This window comes from Barbus barbus, assembly GCF_936440315.1.
Source record: "Barbus barbus genome assembly, chromosome: 27".
Lineage (NCBI taxonomy): Eukaryota > Metazoa > Chordata > Actinopteri > Cypriniformes > Cyprinidae > Barbus > Barbus barbus.
The window spans coordinates 19,505,636-19,525,634 of record NC_136755.1 but is presented as its reverse complement, the minus strand read 5'-3'; the positions used below and the strand labels follow the sequence as shown (position 1 = coordinate 19,525,634).

At 35.4% G+C, this 19,999-nt stretch overlaps 1 long non-coding RNA gene across 1 annotated transcript in view; it reads right to left on the bottom strand.

The window, feature by feature from the left end:
• The window catches only part of LOC306847517, a 779,007-nt gene that overhangs the window by 127,673 nt on the left and 631,335 nt on the right, over window positions 1–19,999 (bottom strand). The gene's annotated exons all lie outside the window — the stretch shown is intronic.

Genomic DNA, 19,999 nt, shown 5'->3' with positions numbered 1-19,999 from the left:
TGAAGAACATTTGATTAAAAGAAAAGGGTATTCCTCCTGAAAATAAAGCATGAAATTAAATTTTGTTATTTGTATGTGCTTATGATCTAGTCAAGCGTCCCAGATCACATTCAATGCATGAGGCTCAAAAAGCCCCCAGTGTCACAGGAAGACCCTTCAATTAAAAAAATAGCTGTAGGTGCCCAATATAACAAAAATAACACTACCAAAATTAAAAAGTCATTATCTTCTATTTTTTTCCCCGTCTGCTCCTCAATAGTAAACAGACCGTATTCCTCAAGGGAGATGGATTAATATCTGTTTGTGCATTGTTCTCTGCTTTACAACTATTACAAACCCTGTTGCCTCCCTGGCAACAACCCCACCCACTGCAAACACCGTCGGCCAGTGGTTTCACAGCCAGTGGATGGTGCGTCAACATGCCGTTTAACCACTTTGTTTACTGTCTTTGCTCGGCTTAAAGCGAGTGCACATCCTCCTAAACACAGATTATCTGCTCCCTCAGACCCTAAACACGTATGATTACATTGTTCACTCTCATTGCCAAAAGTGCTTGGGATTTTTCATTTAATTTTCTGCTCTGTTTTGGCTGTTGTTTTTCCCGTGTGATGTTGACATGTTTTTGAGGAAGTTCCCGGCCTTGTGAGGAAAGAGAAGATGAGTAGGCTGCAGTAAATATGACTATATGACATAATCGAGAAGAGAGCAGTGACCGAAGCAATATACTAACATGCATTGACATGTAGTTCAGTTAGATTGTGTAAAGGAAACCAAAATGAAATGCAGTTTTAATATTATTATCGTCATTATTGCAAAGGCCTGCTTACTCAATGGTGTCACAGTCATGCTGAACTGACTGGTTATCATGTGTTGTGGTGTAAAAGCGCTTTGTGGGATAAATGCACACTGTCATGAGGATTGTTTTACCAATGCATATGATTCTTATAATTGTAGTCCAAAAAAACTTCCTCTTCTATGGTTTTTATATGGATGAAAGGAAAGTCATGCACTATATATCTCATTTGAATCTCATCAAAATGCAAAGCAATTAAATTGTCAAATGCTGTTTGGGTTTCAAGCAATTCATCATGCGCACATCTCGGAAAATAAGGGGAACGAACAAACACGGTCTTAAAGGGACATTTCACACAAAACATGTATGACTTCCTTCTTTCTTCTGTGGAACACAGTGTGCATGTGTGCGCACACAATGCAAGTCAACAGGGTCCAATGTTGTTTGAACCAGGGTTGTTATTGTTAACTAAATTATTAAATCATTAATTGAGAAAAAAAATTATAATAATAATAATATAAATATATATAAAAAAAAAAAGAAAAAAAAAAAAAATATATATATATATATATATATATATATATATATATATATATATATATATATATATATATATATATATATATATATATATATATATATATATATATATATATATATATATATATATACATATATATATATATATATACACATATATACACACATATACACACACACACACACAGTGTCGTGAAAAGGTTTTTGTCCCCTTCCTGTTTTAAATTTTTTGCACATTTGTCATACTTAATTCAGATTCAGATCATCAAACAAATTTTAACATTACACAAAGATAATGCAAGTAAATACAAAATGCAGTTTTTAAATGATGATTTAATTTATTAAGGGAAAAAAGCTCTCCAAACCTGCCTGGCCCTACGTGAAAAATGAATTGCCCCCTCCTGTTAAATCATGAAAGAACTGTGATTAACCACATTATTTTAGAGTTAAATTTCACTAGCCAAACCCAAGCCTGAATACTGCCAGACCTGTTGAATCAAGAAATCACTTAAATAGAACCTGTCTGACAAAGGGAAGCATGCTTAAAGAGCAACGCATCATGCTACGATCTAAAGAAATTCAAGAACAGATGAGAAACAAAATAGTTGACATGCATCAGTCTGGAAAGGATTATAAAGCCATTTCTATGGCTTTGGGACTCCAGCGAACCACGGTCAGAGCCATTATCCACAAATGGAGAAAACTTGTAACAGTGGTGAACCTGAGTGGGTGGACTACCAAAATTACTCCAAGAGCGCAATGACGACTCATCCAGGAGGTCATAAAAGAACCCAGAACAACATCTGAAGAACTGCAGGCCTCACTTGCCTCAATTAAGGTCAGTGTTCATGATTCAACAATAAGAAAGAGACTGGGGAAAAACCGGCATCCATGCTGCAAAGGGTGGAACAACCAGTTATTAGATTTAAGGGGCAATTACTTTTTCAAGTAGGGCTAGGCAGGGTTGGACAGCTTTTTTCCCTTAATAAATGAAATCATTATTTCAAAACTGCATTTTGTATTTACTCGGGTTTTCTTTGTGTAATATTACAATTTGTTTGATGATCTGAATCATTCAAGTGTGACAAATATGCAAAAAAACAAAAACAGGAAGGAGGCAAAAACTTTCACACCACTGTGTGTGTGTGTATATATTATATATATATATATATATATATATATATATATATATATATAGGCAGCGGCTATTTGCACTAAGTGTAAATAGCATATTTTTTTAGTGACAGCGGCTATTTACACTAAGTGCAAATAGCTATAGAATCTATTTACACTATGTTAAAATAGCAAGATTTTCTGCTATTTATACTACTTATTGCAAATAGTGGCAATTATCTGCACCTCAGTATTGTAGTACATTATAAAACAGTACGCAATAATAACGTACTGAGTGTAAATTAGAATTTGAATTCAAATTTATTAAATGGATGCCACCTTATTGGGACAATAAAGCCCTCCCTACACCTACCCTAACCCTACCTGATACTTTTTCAACTTTTTGATTATTTCCTTCATTTTTATTGAAAATAAATGCCTTTCTGATGCGATATGAGATTTGAAAAGGGAGAAAAAAAATGTTTGGCAAAAGGTGGGCTCAAACTCAGGTCGATTGTGTCAAAAAGCATGCACCTTACCATCTACGCCACTGAAACTGATGTTGAACTAACTTCTTTTTTTATTGTTGACTAACCCAATCACACGTTAGTGGGCGGAGTTAGTGTAAATAGCCTTTGCCAACAAGATGGGCTATTTGCACTTAGTGTAAATAGACACTCATATATATATATATATATATATATATATATATATATATATATATATATATATATATATATATATATATATATATATATATATATATATATATATATATATATACACATACATATACACATACATATATATATATATATATATATATATACACACACATACATATACACATACATATATATATATATGCATATACATATACACACGTTTGTTTTTGTGAAAAGTGGGGACATTCCATAGGCAAATGGTTTTTATACTGTACAAACTGTATATGCTATTGCCCTACACCTAAACTTAGCCCTCACAGGAAACTGTGCATTTTTACTTTCACAAAAAAATTAAAACTCACTCTGTATGATTTATTAGCGTTTTCAAAAACAGGGGCAATGTCCTCATAAGTCACCCTCTCCTTGTAATACCTATGTCATACATACCCATGTCATTATACAAATTTATGTCCTCATTTCTCACAAAAACACTTGCCAAGGCAATGCCAAATCTAAAAATAAAAACTAATTCAAAATATGAACAATAACAATAGTATTTCAATAAATCTTTGGACCTCAGTGTTCCTTAAAATGTTTTCTTTTGTGTTCTGGAGAAGAAAGTTAGTCATCCAGGTTTAGAATGACATGAATATGTAAAAGTAAATCATAACAGAATTATCTATTTAGGGTGAACTATGCCTTTTCATCATCTGAGCAGCCTGCGTGTCAGCCACTGGAAATGGTATATTTTTTCTCTGGCAAACAAACAGCCGCAACACCACTGATCCGTCTTTTGAGCCAAAACCTCCATCTGTTTCATGATTGGCATCATGCGCTGGGAATAGTTTCCTGTTCCTGATCTCTTCCTCTGTCTTTGTTCTAATTTCATTTTCTTAAGTCTCTTAGACCCCTTCACCGACCGGGACAGCTCAGTCTGAGTGTCATGAAGGGAAGCATGGCACAGGCTTCTCTGAATGGAGGAGAATGTAGTGACGTAAAATGAAGGAAACATCTGGAGTGAAGAGGAAAAACAGAAGCTACATGGAACACATAACACACCTCATTTATCAAAATGGATTAAACTGCCACTAAGCAGATGCGACAGAGGGATACAAATCACAAACATGCAGCTTAAACACAACAATCTCATTTCTGAAATAAGAATAATCCAATTTATGTATACATATTTTTAGTGCTTCTTATCAATTGCCAAATTTGATTACTAAACGGAAAATGCTAGAAAAGTTACACAAATTTATGACATGGCCTTAACTGAATACTTTTGTCTATTTTTGATTTAAACAAAAGAAAATGACACTGAACATTCTGAATTATGAAAATTCTAAAAAGTGTTAGAAAATATATTTCTGAAGTACTGTTTGCTAGTACACAGTAATTATTTACTGTTATACAACAAAGATTGTTGGAGTATGTTTTACAAAAAAATAATATATATATATTTTTATTGCACAATTTCTGAGTAAAAAACTGTTTCTACACCATTTTTTCAGTGTGTTATCAATTGGTGAAATTGTTTCCTGTAAAACATTACTGAAAGTTACTGAAAACTATGTTTGGTAAACCTTCAGTATGCAGAAATTACAATATAACTAAGATACCGTCTTCATATTCAGACCAATGCAAATGTGATAGTGCTTCTATAAAAAGAAAAGTTCAATAAACAATATGCTAATAAACCGTAAGTTATTTGGTCATTTGGCACGTGGAAATTTGGAACGTTTTCATAGGTGCACACTTAAAATATTTAAAGGGATAGTTCACCCCAAAATGAAAATTCTGACATCATTTACTCACCCTCAAGTTGTTCCAAACCTGTATACTATAGAAGTCAATGGCTACTGTTAACCAACATTCTTAAAAATCAGAAGAAACAAAATCATGCAGATTTGGAATAAGTGAAAGGTGAGTAAATAATTTAAATTTTTGGCTGAACTATCCCTTTAAGAACTTTGATTTTGCTACTCGTTTCAAGTTTTCACTTTTCCCAGCAGAAGGGCACATTTCCTGCTTCTGTCAAACCAAATGAGCTATACACCAGTGCTAACTCACACTTTCACACTTTAACTGACACAAACACCTAAAAAAGGCAGCAGATCATGAGACAGTCGAGCAATAGTCCAATCAGCTGCAGAATTCACATCTTCATCTGAAAAGCGAGAAAGAGGAAGTCTATTCATATGATCTTATCTCAATCATCTGCAGTCGGTTTACACCGCTCAAAATATCTCCTGCAAGCTCTCAGACTGGTTCCTAAGTTCAGGCCGCCAGCAGAAATACTGTGTCCACGTGAACAGAGTTCTGGACTGTGACTGGGTTTGTGGTTTAATATATCTACACACTTTTCATTGTATCGCTCTTCCAGTTATTTTTGTCCTTTCTACCCCTCTCTACACTGAACACAGCAGGCTCCTGATCTTGAACCTTCACCCACTGTAATGACGCTACAAGGGGGAGTTTTAATTTGCAATATTTGCAGAAAAGTCCTTATATTGTTATTCTACTATTCTATGTCATGCAAAAATATGTAAACAAAGCAAATTTCATATATATATATATACATATATATATACATATATATATATATATATATATATATATATACATATATATATATACATATATATATATATATATATATATATATATATATATATATATATATATATATTAAAATAATCTAGTTATTTGTATTATTTGCTGATATTGCCGGTATTTCAAACACTGAAACACAAAATTATTCAGGTCACTGCAAGCACAGTCACTATATATTCATCATGAACATTACTAAGAAACATAAACTAGCTTTAAACACTCTACTGGCTTATTGAAACAACAAATAAAACAAAAATCAATAAAAAATAAAATGCCATATGCAAAACACTTGCTGTAAGTCTATGGAACTTTCATTGTTTACAGTTTTTTTCCTGTCACAACATTACCACTGGATTGCTATTTAAAGCAATTAGTCATACATTTTTTCATAGCCTTAAATGGTTAAATCCCTCTACAAGCTTTAGCAGGTTACACATGCTTTCATAGCATCTATTAGCAAATGAGGAAGCAGCACAAAGAGACAGCAAACATAATGCACCCTAATGACTAATTGTGCGACATATTGTGAGGGGCAAAGCCTTGATGATGCTGGTGGTTGCACAGTGTGCAACAGGTGGGTAAGGGTTGGCTAGGGGGCAAATACCCCCCTCCTTAGACCTCCTCCCAAAAGATTTGAACACAGATCCGTCTAACAGACAAGAGGGATTTTCCTCAAATCCATTTGAATCAATAAACATGTCTGCTAATTAAGATAAAGCGGGGGAGAGGGAGTGAATAAGGGAGGACACGACACACAAATAGTGTATGTGGTGCTGATTCACAGACGTCTAGACCAAATAAAGCCTACAAGCAGCCACACCTGTAGAGCAGGGCAGGTACAGAGAGGATCAGGGATTTTACCTGGAATGCTCACACTGAAAGTTCATCTGTTTCTGTCAGTGAGGGTAAATTTAGCATGCATGTCCTTCATTTCTCGCTTTTAGACGATTATTCATTTCCGGTTTCCAAGTTATTACCACCATAACTTTGTAGTCCCTTCAGCAATGGACACACCCAAACTGATTGAAATATATTCAACAATATATTATTGCATATTTCAATAATTAATAATTTATGGAAAACTAATAGTTTAGCACTGATACTATAAAAACATATACTTATAAATCATATTTAAAAAATAAATTTATTTTCAAAAGTAAATACATAAATGAAATAAGTAAATACACTTTGGAATTTGATTTCACCATTAGCCTATTTCACCAACACTATACGAGATGAGTGTAACTGAAAAATCGGAAACATACATAAATGACCTAAAGGCCTAAATGAGATTGAGAAATCTGACTAAAACAAAAGTCCCTACCGAATCATATTTCCCTCCTAAATCATGCTTCCTCCATCTTATACTCTCTCTTTCTTCTTAGACTTACAGTTGGGTTCTTCCAACCTTGATTCTCCATCCTTGCCTCCCTCCCATTTCTCCCGTTCATTACTTTGACCTAATTCTCTTTATTTAATCTTCTCTCCCTCCCAGTTCGGACAACAATCAACCCGACTAATTGCCTCAATCCTCGCAGTCTTTAAGTCTTGCTGTCTCGAGTACAGTCAATACAAAACAAATCCCAGCCTGACGCAATCAATACTGTCATCCCATTTTCTTACAGTATCTGTGGCTCCTAAAAAGTTAATCTCACACCTACTGACGGCAAATTCGTCTTCATCATCTGGATTATCATAAATGAAACTATAGGCAAATATTTACTCAACAGGAAGTACGAAACCGTTTCACAATGATGATATGCAGTAAAACATAGCATGACCCAATAAAAACTTGCGACCCGTTCAAAGTTCCCGTTCCCAAGGCCAGTAATAGAAAGCTATACGACACTGATTTTAAAAATACTTCCCTTTTTCTAATTCCATTTGGGTCACCCAGTTGCCTTTTAATCTAATTTCATTTGCCGTTTTCAACTTCTGCAAACAACAACAGTGGTTGTTATTCTATATCAGCATTTTTAGGCATTGCAATTACTTTCAAGCACTGAAAGAAAGATGGGGAGGATGAATGTAAGATGATTAAGTGGCAATAACTACATTGATCGTCAAATTCCAAGGATTATAGAGCGGCATTACTGCATGTGCCAGCTGCTCATGTGATCATCAGTGTGTAATTGAACGTGTACTCATGTAAATAACATACGGATGTAAACAGATCGGAAATACTGAAAAGAGTCGAGCTTTGATTTGATAAGACCTTACAAAAAAGAAGTGTGTCTTTAAAAAGAACACCAGTTTTCTATAAGTGAAGATCATAAATGTTTATATACATTTCCCCCCATTGTTCTCCTCCGCACTTTTGGACAGTCCCATTCTATCTATAAGCTGATTGGCTTACACAGCCTAAGATTGCCAGGATACCTGTCTCTTTAGCTCATTAGTCTATGTGCATGGTATTATGGGAGATGTGTCTGTCTGAAGCCTTTCATAATGGTCCATCTGCTAGCCTAGTCCACTTTCTAGTTATCCTCTCACCTGTCTAGACACAAACAGCAAAATAAATGTTTTAGTTCTTTATTTCTACTTTAATTATCATCATTAAAAGACCAAATGCCCAATAGATAAATATGAAAATATGCAAAAGAATGTGTATTTAAATAAAAATACTGATAAAAATGTATATATTTAGATAAATATTTATAAATACATAAAATATTAATAGAATAAAACATAGATTTTTTTTTTTAAATAAACATACAATTTGTATTATAATTAAAATAAATAAATAAATAAATATATTTAGAAACAAACAACTAAACATATATAATTTATAAACTTGTCCTGTTCTTTCCCCATTCAATTCTCCTCACTCTACTATTCATAAGATGAAGATCAAATAAACTACAAAATAAATAACATATAAATATTAAAATAAATAAACAATTATTTATTTAAAATATATATATTTAAATAAAATGATGTAAATTAATGCATTTAGATAAATAAAAAATCATTTCAATACAATTTAAAACCTGTCCATGAACAATATTCAGTTAGGACATTACTTTTGGTTTCCTCTTACTACCTCTGAGCTTTAAAATAAATGAACCAATTTCTCAAAATGCTTCTGTCATACTACATTTCATGAATGAGGTCCTCAAACCACTTTTTATAGAAATGAAAATTTAAATGTGAAATTGAATTGAATAACTTAAGGCTGTGACGGAATTCAGCTTGGTGAATGATGAGGCCACTCCTTTACTCTCTCTTCCTCATGTGCCCTAGCAGCTCACAATTAGCAGATGAGAAACCGTTCCAGTTAAGATGCTCTTCCCACTTCCCAATACACCGTCTCCCACCGGATGCCTTTCCCAGTCACTGAGATTAGGCGGATTAAATGTCTGAAACGCAAAACTGATTTTTCTTCTTTTCTCTGACTCAATGAAGTAGCCTATCTTAGCGGTTGCAAGGTTCAACAACAACAACAAACATTGTGCTGTGCACTCATTGTGCATGTTTGCCGTATAGGTTCAGTCTGCATGTTTTGGTGCTTTACTTTATAAAGCCTTAAACAGATTTCACACTGAAACACACTCACCCTTTTATCTACAAATGATAGCAAGGCTGTCAGAACTTGTGAAAACAGAATTTAGAACGCCAGACAAAGTACTTTAAACAGCCATTCAGCTCATTTTTTTTTTTATCTTTCACGATAACTTTCCTGACTAATTGCCTAGACATACTGAAAGTGCTGAGTTGTTGACTGTAGGTGTGGAGATTGACAGAGTGATTTATTATTATGTGGGAGTGGTGAACTCTTATAGAACAGGTGACTGGTCTGAGTCATTATTAAAATGCATGACATGTGCTTTCCACTGTTTCTTAAAATGATAGATGACTTCACTTCCTGTAAGGTGAAAGGTAGAAGCAACATTATAAGATGTTAACATCTTATAATGTCAACATTATAAGCAACATTATAAGATAATAGATATGCTCCTGATGCAAACGCTTCAAATTACCTAGTTTGACCAGGTTTTAAAGTAGCACTGCACGTATTGTTGTGGCCATCTGGCAGACCGGGCATTTTCCCGCTGGGCCGACGTACTTTTTGGGCCGGGCCTATACATCTTCTCATACCATGTTTGTCTGATCGGCCCATAAAACAGCAGCCTATAGTTTTTTTCTGTCTAAATAGTTTAGGGCGCTGTGTTCTTTGCGGCTGTTTAATGTATTTGTCAAAAAAAAGTGGGTTTAGGATTTTTCCCCCCATGCAGACCGGCCCATGAGACATTTAATCAGCAGCCCATTGGTTATTTTCTTAATTGACATTGGGCTGACCCAATCACATATTTAAACAACTCCCCTTTTGGGCTCTCTCGCTCTCTCTCTCTCACACACACACACACACAGTGGTGTATTGTAACGAAGTAATAATACAGTACTTCGCTACAGCACTTAAGTATTTTTTGGGAGTATCTGTAGCCTACTTTTACTCCGATACATTTCCCCGAAGCATATTCGTTATTTTCAACAAAATAGTCAGAAGAGCACGGACTGCAGAAAAGCAGGTTTGAGAATCAGTGGTCTGTCGTTTGTAAGTTAGAACAGCTTTGCTCATCTGCAAACCGTGCAAACAAGTACGCGCACAATCGCGGATGATTCATTTTCCACTCAAAGTCGAGTCTGGGGTGTGTGATATACAGTATATCTTCTGCAATAATAAGGTAAGTGTTGTTGTAATGATGTGTGATCTGACATTATCAAGTAGGCTATATCATCAAATCACACACAGAGTGCACGCACTTGATTTATTAATGTATTAAACAATTCCAGGCATTCTAAATTGTTGACGGCAAAATGCTTCTGTATGTTTTTTATATTTATATAATATAGTTAACTTCTATATCTATATCACACAAGGAGTACCGTTTTTCTGCAGATATCAGCATGAACACATTTAATAATCATTTCATACGTCCAGTAAGCAATAAGTGACTTACGTTTTAGACTTATTGCTTGTTTTTGATCAATTTTGCCAAAGAAAATAGTTCCAAACAAAGACCACAGCACTGTTTTGCGTCTCTGAGCAATGGACGGTGTACTTATTGAATAAATCCGCTTTTTGAACGAATCGATTGAATAAATGATTCAGTGATTCACTCATTAACACAGTCAAATGCTCTGTTCCTGAATGAATCAGCCGTTTGAATGAATCGGTTGAATCTCAATTCATTAATGGTCACTTTCTGTCACCAAAGTCTTTGCTGTGACCTACTAGCGGTTTTAATTTCACATTTCGACTATTTTTCATGTTTTAAATTATTTCAAATATCAGTATTCAATGTTTTGTTAAAAACACAATATTAGGCCTATTTATGCATCTGTAACTGCAGTTTAAATGCATCCTTGTCCCCTCTGAGATACATTAAACTATGTAAATAAATACATCTAAATGCTATTTTGGATGCAGATTCCAGAAATGTTGGAATGAAAGACACTAAGTACCAGATGAAGTGCTTCCTATTCTTACCCAAAAATACAAAATGGAAGAGAGTTAAAACTGAACACAATCTTGCTACTAAAGCTGTATGAATATTTTTTTATATATATATTTATTTGCTTCTTTTCCATTTTGCATTTACTTGTACTTTTATTTTCAATACTTAAGTACGAAAAGTATATATTTTTTTTTATCTTAAACATTCTTAAGTACAATAAATATCATATACTTTAAGACTCTAAACGAAGACTTCAACTTCTACCAAAGTAATTTTTTGGTAAGATACTTTTACAGTATGGCTTTCGGGTACTTTATACACCACTGCACACGCGCACACGCACGCACGCACGCACACACGCACGCACACACACACAGGATGCCTTCTTATGCTTTTAAAGGTTCATCCAAGGAGTTTACAAATTTGACTAAGTAAGTTTACAGTTTATTTAATGCTATACTATGGGAAACTGTGATCATCTGATCAACAATTTATCATGTCTTTTCCCTTTCTCCCTCAAACACACAGGCACACACAAGATGGATGTCATAAATATATAGGCCTATAGTTTTAGGATTCATCAGTGTGGATTATAGTTTTATTAATAAATTACACTTTTTAGAAGTTTTTAATGTGTCAACTCTCACTCTTTCCTGCGTATTATTATATGGCTTTAGTGCTTTTATGGAATAGGAGCTGGTATACATATTCAAGAGCGTGCAAAGATGGGTATATTTTGATCGTCTGTAGTGAGCCGGTCTGGGCCAAAATGCCAGGGCCGATTTTTTTGTCCCAGTCCAGCCCTGGTTGTGGAGAAGAAAATCCCAAAATGCATTGTGAAGAGCTCAGTGCAAAAAATAAATCCAAGATTGCAGATTTTGCAACTTGTGCATGCGCTTATTTTGAAACTGACTCCTATGTGAGCTGTTTCTTATAGGCTATCAATTCACTATTGACAGGTGCCTTTTTATGTGTGGAAATGTTTCTATGTGTTTGTAAACCACAGAGTATCATGACCAGATGTATGTCTGTTAGTGAAGGGTGACACACTACTTCCTGAGCTGCCCAGAAAGAATGAAGGCCATAAAGGGGAACCACAGAATTGTTTTGCCTCGCAGCAACATCAGATGAGAGAAACTGCCCAGACTGACACATACGAGGAAATGTATGCAAAATATTTCGGTAACACTTTATTTTGATGGTCCCTTTAGAACATTCTGTCTACAATAAGTAACTTTGCAACTATACGTCAACAAACTCTCATTAGAATATTAGTAGACTGTTTGATTAATATCTGTTAACTCTTTATTGGAATGGCATCTCAACAGACATTCTACGGACTATAAGTAACTTTGCAAGTACATGTCAACTCATTCTAACCCTAACCCTACCAGTCTACTAATACTCTACTAACACTCTAATAAGAGTCGGTAGATATGTAGGTGCAACGTTACTTATAGTTAACAGAATGTGTTAAAGGGACCATCAAAATAAAGTGAAACCAATATTTCTTTCAATACTAAATGCAAAAACAGGAAGTCTCAACTCAAACAAAATGCTTAAATTTGACTTGAAATAGAAATGTATCCCACTTTCTAAATGCATACTCTTAATCTCATTGTGAATAATTCAATTGTTTTTCTTACGTAATTTTTAATCAAAACTCAATCTTCTGAAAAGATGACTTCTCTACTCATTTAATATAAATCCTTCCCCCTTATAAGCAACATTCAGATGTGCCTCCATTCAATCATCAACCGACAAAAGCAAGCTTTCACCCTACTTTTTTTTTCTTTTTGATAATCCATTTCAGTCTAATGCGTGTCACACAATGGAAGAAACGATCTGTCACTACTTCTGTTATATTGTGACTTTAAAGACACCGGCTTTACTGACTTTTTTCTTTCTAGATACATTGTTTCCAAACGGTCTTAATAAATAAATATTTTTTTTTATTGAAATGGGGTTGTTTTTTTCCTCTCATCAGGAAGCAACTCCCTCTATTAGAGGAACACACCTGTTGCCTATTGTGTATGTTCTCTTAAAATACTCTTTTTAGCTGAAAACACTTAATGTCTTGAAGACCTTTAATTTGTACGAAACAGTATTGTTATAAAAAAAAAAGTAGAGTGCGTGTTGCCATTTTTCTGGGTTCTGAAATTTACTACAAAAATAAGAAATGCTTTTCAATAAGATATTCTGTAAACTTTAACTTTGCTAAAAATAGTAACATACACTGATACTAAGAACTAAAAAAAATGCATCAAGGGCCTGTGGCTGTAATGGTTAAATTGTACTGAATGTCCCGAGGGCCCTCCTTGGCTCCGATAGTCTAGTCCATAATCCAGCCTCGGCCACATTCAAAACCACTGTAATATAGCTAACATACACCACAATAATCCACATTAATCTAACGTTATTCTGTGACTACAGATTAAACAAATTCTGTGTCAATGCAGCAAGTTACTTGACATTCTAGTTAGGCTAATGATCTCCTTGTGTTGGTCCTAATCTTGCCCTTTTCCCATAAAGAATTACCAAACAGTAGTTCAGAATTATTGTCTATAATATTAACATATGGTAGTGATCACACAAGTATGAATATTACTACCTTGTCTGTGTATGAGAAACATGAGTATATTGTGCAATTCCTGTTTTCAGTTGTTGATGAGTTCCAGACAAGTAATTTAAGAGCAAGCACAGGTTGACACGCAAACCATTGATCTACCGTAGGTTACTCAGTTTGGGACTCTCCAGGATTGGTTTCAACCCCAGAGATGTTTGGAAAGCAACAGAGTTCGTGATACATGTTCGTGTTTCAAATCTCACTCCCTGTCTGGTGCATTCAGATTTTTCCCATAATGAAGTGACAAAATCAATCCTGCTTCACCCACTCATTTCAGAATCGAGCTTCCCATCAGTGCAGCTATAAGAGTAGTATGGGATTCCCCCTTGAATCATATTCCTTTGCAAGCAGAGCGTTCATTTCTTAGTCTCTGACACATTGACCCTCGGCTGCCATATTATTTTAGGCCAGAAGATTGGTTACAGCTTGTCTTATTGTTTGCCTTCAGCATATGTTTTGCTGTTTTGCAACAGGTTACCAAGAAGTCAAGGCAGTTAACCCCTTAAAGGAATAATTTGGGTTACCGACAGAAGCTGAAAGTTCAACCGACAGAAGCTGTGGGACAATGTTGATTACAAAAAAAAAAAAGTTGTTTTCTTAAAAAAATCTAAGAATCAGAGTGACAGCAAGGCGCTTACAAAGTGAAAAGATTTAAACGCATAAATGTGAAGCTTAAAATAGTACTTACATTAATTTTTCTAATAAATCCTCTCAGAAAACGTTACATATGGACCCCATTCACTTCCATTATAAGTGTATAACCCAGATTTTTGCTTTTTAAAGAAAAGTAGAGACCAGATTAAAAATGTATGTGCCAATCTGCCACGCATGTTGTCAACTGATCTTAATTTGCACTAAACTTTGAATTTTCCATCTTTTCTGCTTTTGTGTTGTTACATCTTTACAGAAATTACTCTTAAAGATACACTAATAAAAATACAACTGCTAAAACGATCTAAGGATGATATTTATTTTCATGAAATAAATTTTCGTGATAGGAAATATGTCAAAACAAGCTTTTGAAAAGTACACCGGAACCACCTCGGGGTATGTGATTATTTGAGGGTTTGTGTGTGTCATTAAAGGTCTTGTCATAGAGGGATATAAATGGAGAGCAGTGACAGCTATCACACCGCAGGCACGTAAAGTGCGACTTAAGTCCACATAAACATGCTCAAAGTGTAGGATACCTTTTACACACCTGCTGACAAACATCACTTGCCTTGTAATTAAGTGCTGGACAAAACATTTTCTCTTTCTTTCTTTCATGCCTTGCACTTTCCACACTCTATTTTGTGACGAGACAGGCCGTCTGTCAGCATATGCCTGTTTTGACTGAGCTAAACCTGTATTACTGCCGGGAACTCAAATGCATGTCAACAAAGCTCTATGAACAAATGCACAAGAACAGGCTGGGTGTGAGGTTTTTGTGCACATCAAAATGGTAACATAATGATGTACAAATGATTGCTTTTGTACAAGTAAAAGTAGTAGATCATCTTCACAATCCCTGGTGACATTAAAGTTTCAAAGCCGGAGACCAAAATTTCAATGCTTATTTCCAGATTTAAAATATCCTTTTGTTTTTGTTCAGTCAATAAGACCACTACACAATGGATGAAGATGAATAAATCATTCCTATTTCCACTGAAATTCAAAGGTGTGATCAGTAATGTTTTGTTTATGTTGCACGGCATTCCGAAAATGCACCATTGACAGTCAGCCATGATTTAATATATTCCACAAACAAAATAACAATAACAGTGGTGTTATAATGATAAAGTTCTTAGTATTGCGATCAAGCGCTATTACTGTTCACTCTTAAAAAATAAAAGGTTCTTTATGGGAATCTGTGGTTCGATTACGAACCTTGAACATCCATAAATCGTTTCTAATGCACAAAATGTTCTTTATGGTGACAAAAGGTTCCTCAGATTATTAAAATGTTCTAATATGCTTCATACTAAGAAAGCAATGGTCCTGTGATTAATTGTTCACTGAAAAGCTCTTTTGAGAACCAAAAATGGTTCTTATTAATAACAGCATTAAAAAAACGCTGTTGTACACAGGCTGTGGTTTGTCCGCTATACAAGAATGGTGATAAAAATGATGTAGGAAATTATAGGGGGATCATTGCTTAATGTGTTTGGTAAAATTTTTACAAAGGCCTTGAACTGGAGATTAGGATTTTATGTAGATTGTATATGTATATGTTTTATGAAGAACAAGCAGGGTATAGGTCAGCTTATTCTACAATAGATAATATTTTTATTTTACAGTCGGTGGTTCAGAAATATATTACAAAACAAAAAGGAAGGATGTATTGTATATTTATTGATTTTTCTAAAGCTTTTGACAGTGTTCAGCATAATCTTTTGTATTTCACTCTCATTAAGAATGGCACTGGTGGAAAAGATTCTGTTGTATTGAGATCTATGTATGCTAAACTTAAATCATGTGTGAAAGGAACCAATGGTCTAACAGAGTATTTTGGCTGCACCATTGGTGTAAGACAGGGCTGCACAGTGAGTCCACTTTTGTTTATTCTTTTCTTAAATGAATATATAACAATGTTGAAGAAAAATTGTAAAGGTATTCAAATTGAAAGCATCACAGAAGTACAGACCTTGTTATATGCTGATGATATGTCTAATATAGCAGATACAATTGGAGGGTTACAGAAACAGATTGAACAGCTGGAAAAATGTTGTAATCTTTACGGTATGAGAGTAAATTTGAGTAAAACGAAAATTATGGTTTTTAGAAGAGTGGGCTCTCTAAATAAGGATGAAAAATTGTATTTGGCTGGTGAACAGATTGAAGTGGTTAATTGTTACAAATATCTGGGTATGTGGTTTACACCAAAATTGTCATGGTGGAAACCCCGACAACTTTTAGCAAGCCAAGGCAAGAAAGCAATGCTTTCCTTGCTAAGGTTTGTTCGTAAATATAAAATTATGGGTGATCTTGTTCTTGTTGGTGATGTTTGTATTGATGTGTCAAGTGTTTGTGATTTGTGGTATGCATGGAGATTGGCATTGTATATATATATCATGGAACGAAGAAAAGATTATCAACCATGTCATTATGATTTTGTGGAACTATGGGCCGAGAGGCCATGCATTCCTGGAATAAATTTGAAACAAACTAAAAACCACTGTTGTATTGAATAACTGGAGAAAAAACAAAACTTTAGTGTTAACTAAAATTATTAAAAAGTGGTTTTGTTAATTGAAATAAAACTGAAGTAAAATAAATATGATTATCTGAAAAAAGAAAAAAAACTTTTAACTTTACCTTGGCAATTAACTGAAATAAAATAAGTTTCAGTTAAAATACAAAAATTACTACAATTATAACAAAAATAAATGAAAGCTACAGCAAAAATAATAAAACAAGCAAAGCACAAACAAAACAAAGCACATAATAAACTTACTAAAACTTAAACTTAAATGAAAAAACTAAAATATAAAAAATAAATGTTATATATATAGTAATACAAAATATAAGATAATACAGGACCATCCATAGGGCGGTGCAACTAGGCCCCACACCAGCTTGGGACAGCCCTATGGGGAAAAAATGTATTCGATCCCCTGCTGATTTTGTACGTTTAACTCATTCAAAATACTTCTGCTTAATGTTACACTGTTAGATATGCAAAAGAAATCTCTACTATCTCTTGCTCTGGCTACTGTGTATAGACCGCCAGGGCCATATACAGATTTCCTAAAAGAATTTGCAGATTTCCTCTCAGATCTATTGGTCAATGTTGATAAAGTGCTAATTGTCGGAGATTTTAACATTCACGTTGATAATACAAATGATGCGTTTGGACTTGCGTTTAATGACCTAATAAACTCTTTTGGAGTCAAGCAAAACGCCACCGGGCCCACTCATCGTTTTAATCATACGCTAGATTTAATTATATCGCATGGAATTGATCTTACCGATATAGATATCGCACCTCAAAGTGATGATGTTACAGATGATTTCCTTGTATCGTGCATGCTACGCATTACTGATATTAGTTATATGGCTCCGCGTTATCGTCCGGGCAGAACTATTGTTCCAGCCACCAAAGACAGATTCACAAATAACCTGCCTGATTTATCTCAACTGCTCTGTGTACCCATAAATACGCATGAACTAGATCAAATGACTAGCAACATGGGCACTATCTTCTCTAATACATTAGAAGCTGTTGCCCCCCTCAAATTGAAAAAAGGTTAGAGAAAAACGTACTGCGCCATGGTACAACAGTTATACCCATTCTCTCAAGAAAGAAACTCATAATCTTGAGCGCAAATGGAGAAAAACTAACTTGGAAGTTTTTAGAATTGCGTGGAAAAACAGTATGTCCAGCTATAGACAGGCTCTAAAAGCTACCAGGGCACAGCATATCCGCAAACTCATAGATAATAACCAAAACAATCCAAAGTTCTTATTTAGCACAGTGGCTAGATTAACAAATAAATCTAAAGGAGGTAGAGCTTTTTCACATTTGGCTCCCAAACTCTGGAATAGCCTTCCTGATAACGTTCGGGTTCAGACACACTCTCTCTGTTTAAATTTAGATTAAAGACATCTCTTTAGCCAAGCATTCACATAATGCATCTTATAATCTTGTACTGCAGTTATATCTGATCAAATGTACATTATTATTATTCTTTAGCTTGGGTTGAACAAATAATTTTTGCTTAGATGGAACAGCAGCTACGCTAATTATGTCTCTATTTGTTTCTCTGTTTCTGTCACGGGATTAACATCCCGTGGTAACTAGGAATGACAACCTTCAGTCTGGATCCAACCCTTAAATGATCTGAGATGCCCGAACACCTGAGAAAAGATAATGCCAACCCCTCAGAGGACCTCAGAGGATGCCAATGCTCAGACAACATACAGAATTACCAAATTTTGCCATAAGTTAAATATTAAGGTTCTGCAATCTATAAATATATTGTGGAAACTTAATTTCCTGTAGAGCTGCTTTGCAATGATTTGTATCGTAAAAAGCGCTATACAAATAAACTTGAACTTGAAATACACAGTCCAGGTTCATCTGTCCATTGTGTGAGGAGGATTCCAACGGTTGACCAGCAATTTTTTTGCTGCCGTGAGAGCAGCTAACAGTAAAGATCTTTGTTGGACGGAGAGGTCAGACGTTTCTTGTAGTTGGCCACCAGATTTGCCACCAGGATTTTGTCCCACTCCTCTTTGCAGATCCTCTCCAAGTCATTAAGGTTTTCGAGGCTGACGTTTGGCAACTCTAACCTTCAGCTCCCTCCAGAGATTTTCTATGGGATTAAGGTCTGGAGACTGACACTCCAGGACCTTAATGTGCTTCTTCATGAGCAACTCCTTTGTTGCCTTGGCCATGTGTTTTGGGTCATTGTCATGCTGGAATACCCATCCACGACCCATTTTCAATGCCCTGGCGCTGACTGTACATGGCCCCGTCCATCGTCCCTTTGATGTGTTGCAGTTGTCCAGTCCCCTTAGCAGAAAAACACCCCCAAAGCATAATGTTTCCACCTCCATGTTTGACGGTGGGGATGGTGTTCTTGGGGTCATAGGCAGCGTTCCTCCTCCTCCAAACATGGCGAGTTGAGTTGATGCCAAAGAGCTCGAATTTGGTCTCATTTGACCTCAACACTTTCACCCAGTTTTCCTCTGAATCACTGGCAAACTTCAGACGGGCCTGTACATGTACTTTCTTGAGCAGGGGGACCTTGCGGGCTCTGCAGGATTTCAGTCCTTCACGGCGTAGAGTGTTACCAATTGTTTTCTTGGTGACTGTGGTCTTAGCTGCATTGAGATCATTGACAAGATCCTCCTGTGTAGTTCTGGGCTGATTCCTCACCATTCTTATGATCATTGAAACGCCACGAGGTGAGATCTTGCATGGAGCCCCTGACCGAGGGAGATTGACAGTTATTTTGTTTCTTCCATTTGCGAATAATCGCACCAACTGTTGTCACCTTCTCACCAAGCTGCTTGGCGATGGTCTTGTAGCCCATTCCAGCCTTGTGTAGGTCTACAATCTTGTCCCTGACATCCTTGGACAGCTCTTTGGTCTTGGCCATGGTGGACAGTTTAGAATCTGATTGATTGCTTCTGTGGACAGGTTGTCTTTTATACAGGCAACAAACAGAGATCAGGAGCACTCCCTTTAAGAGAGTGCTCCTAA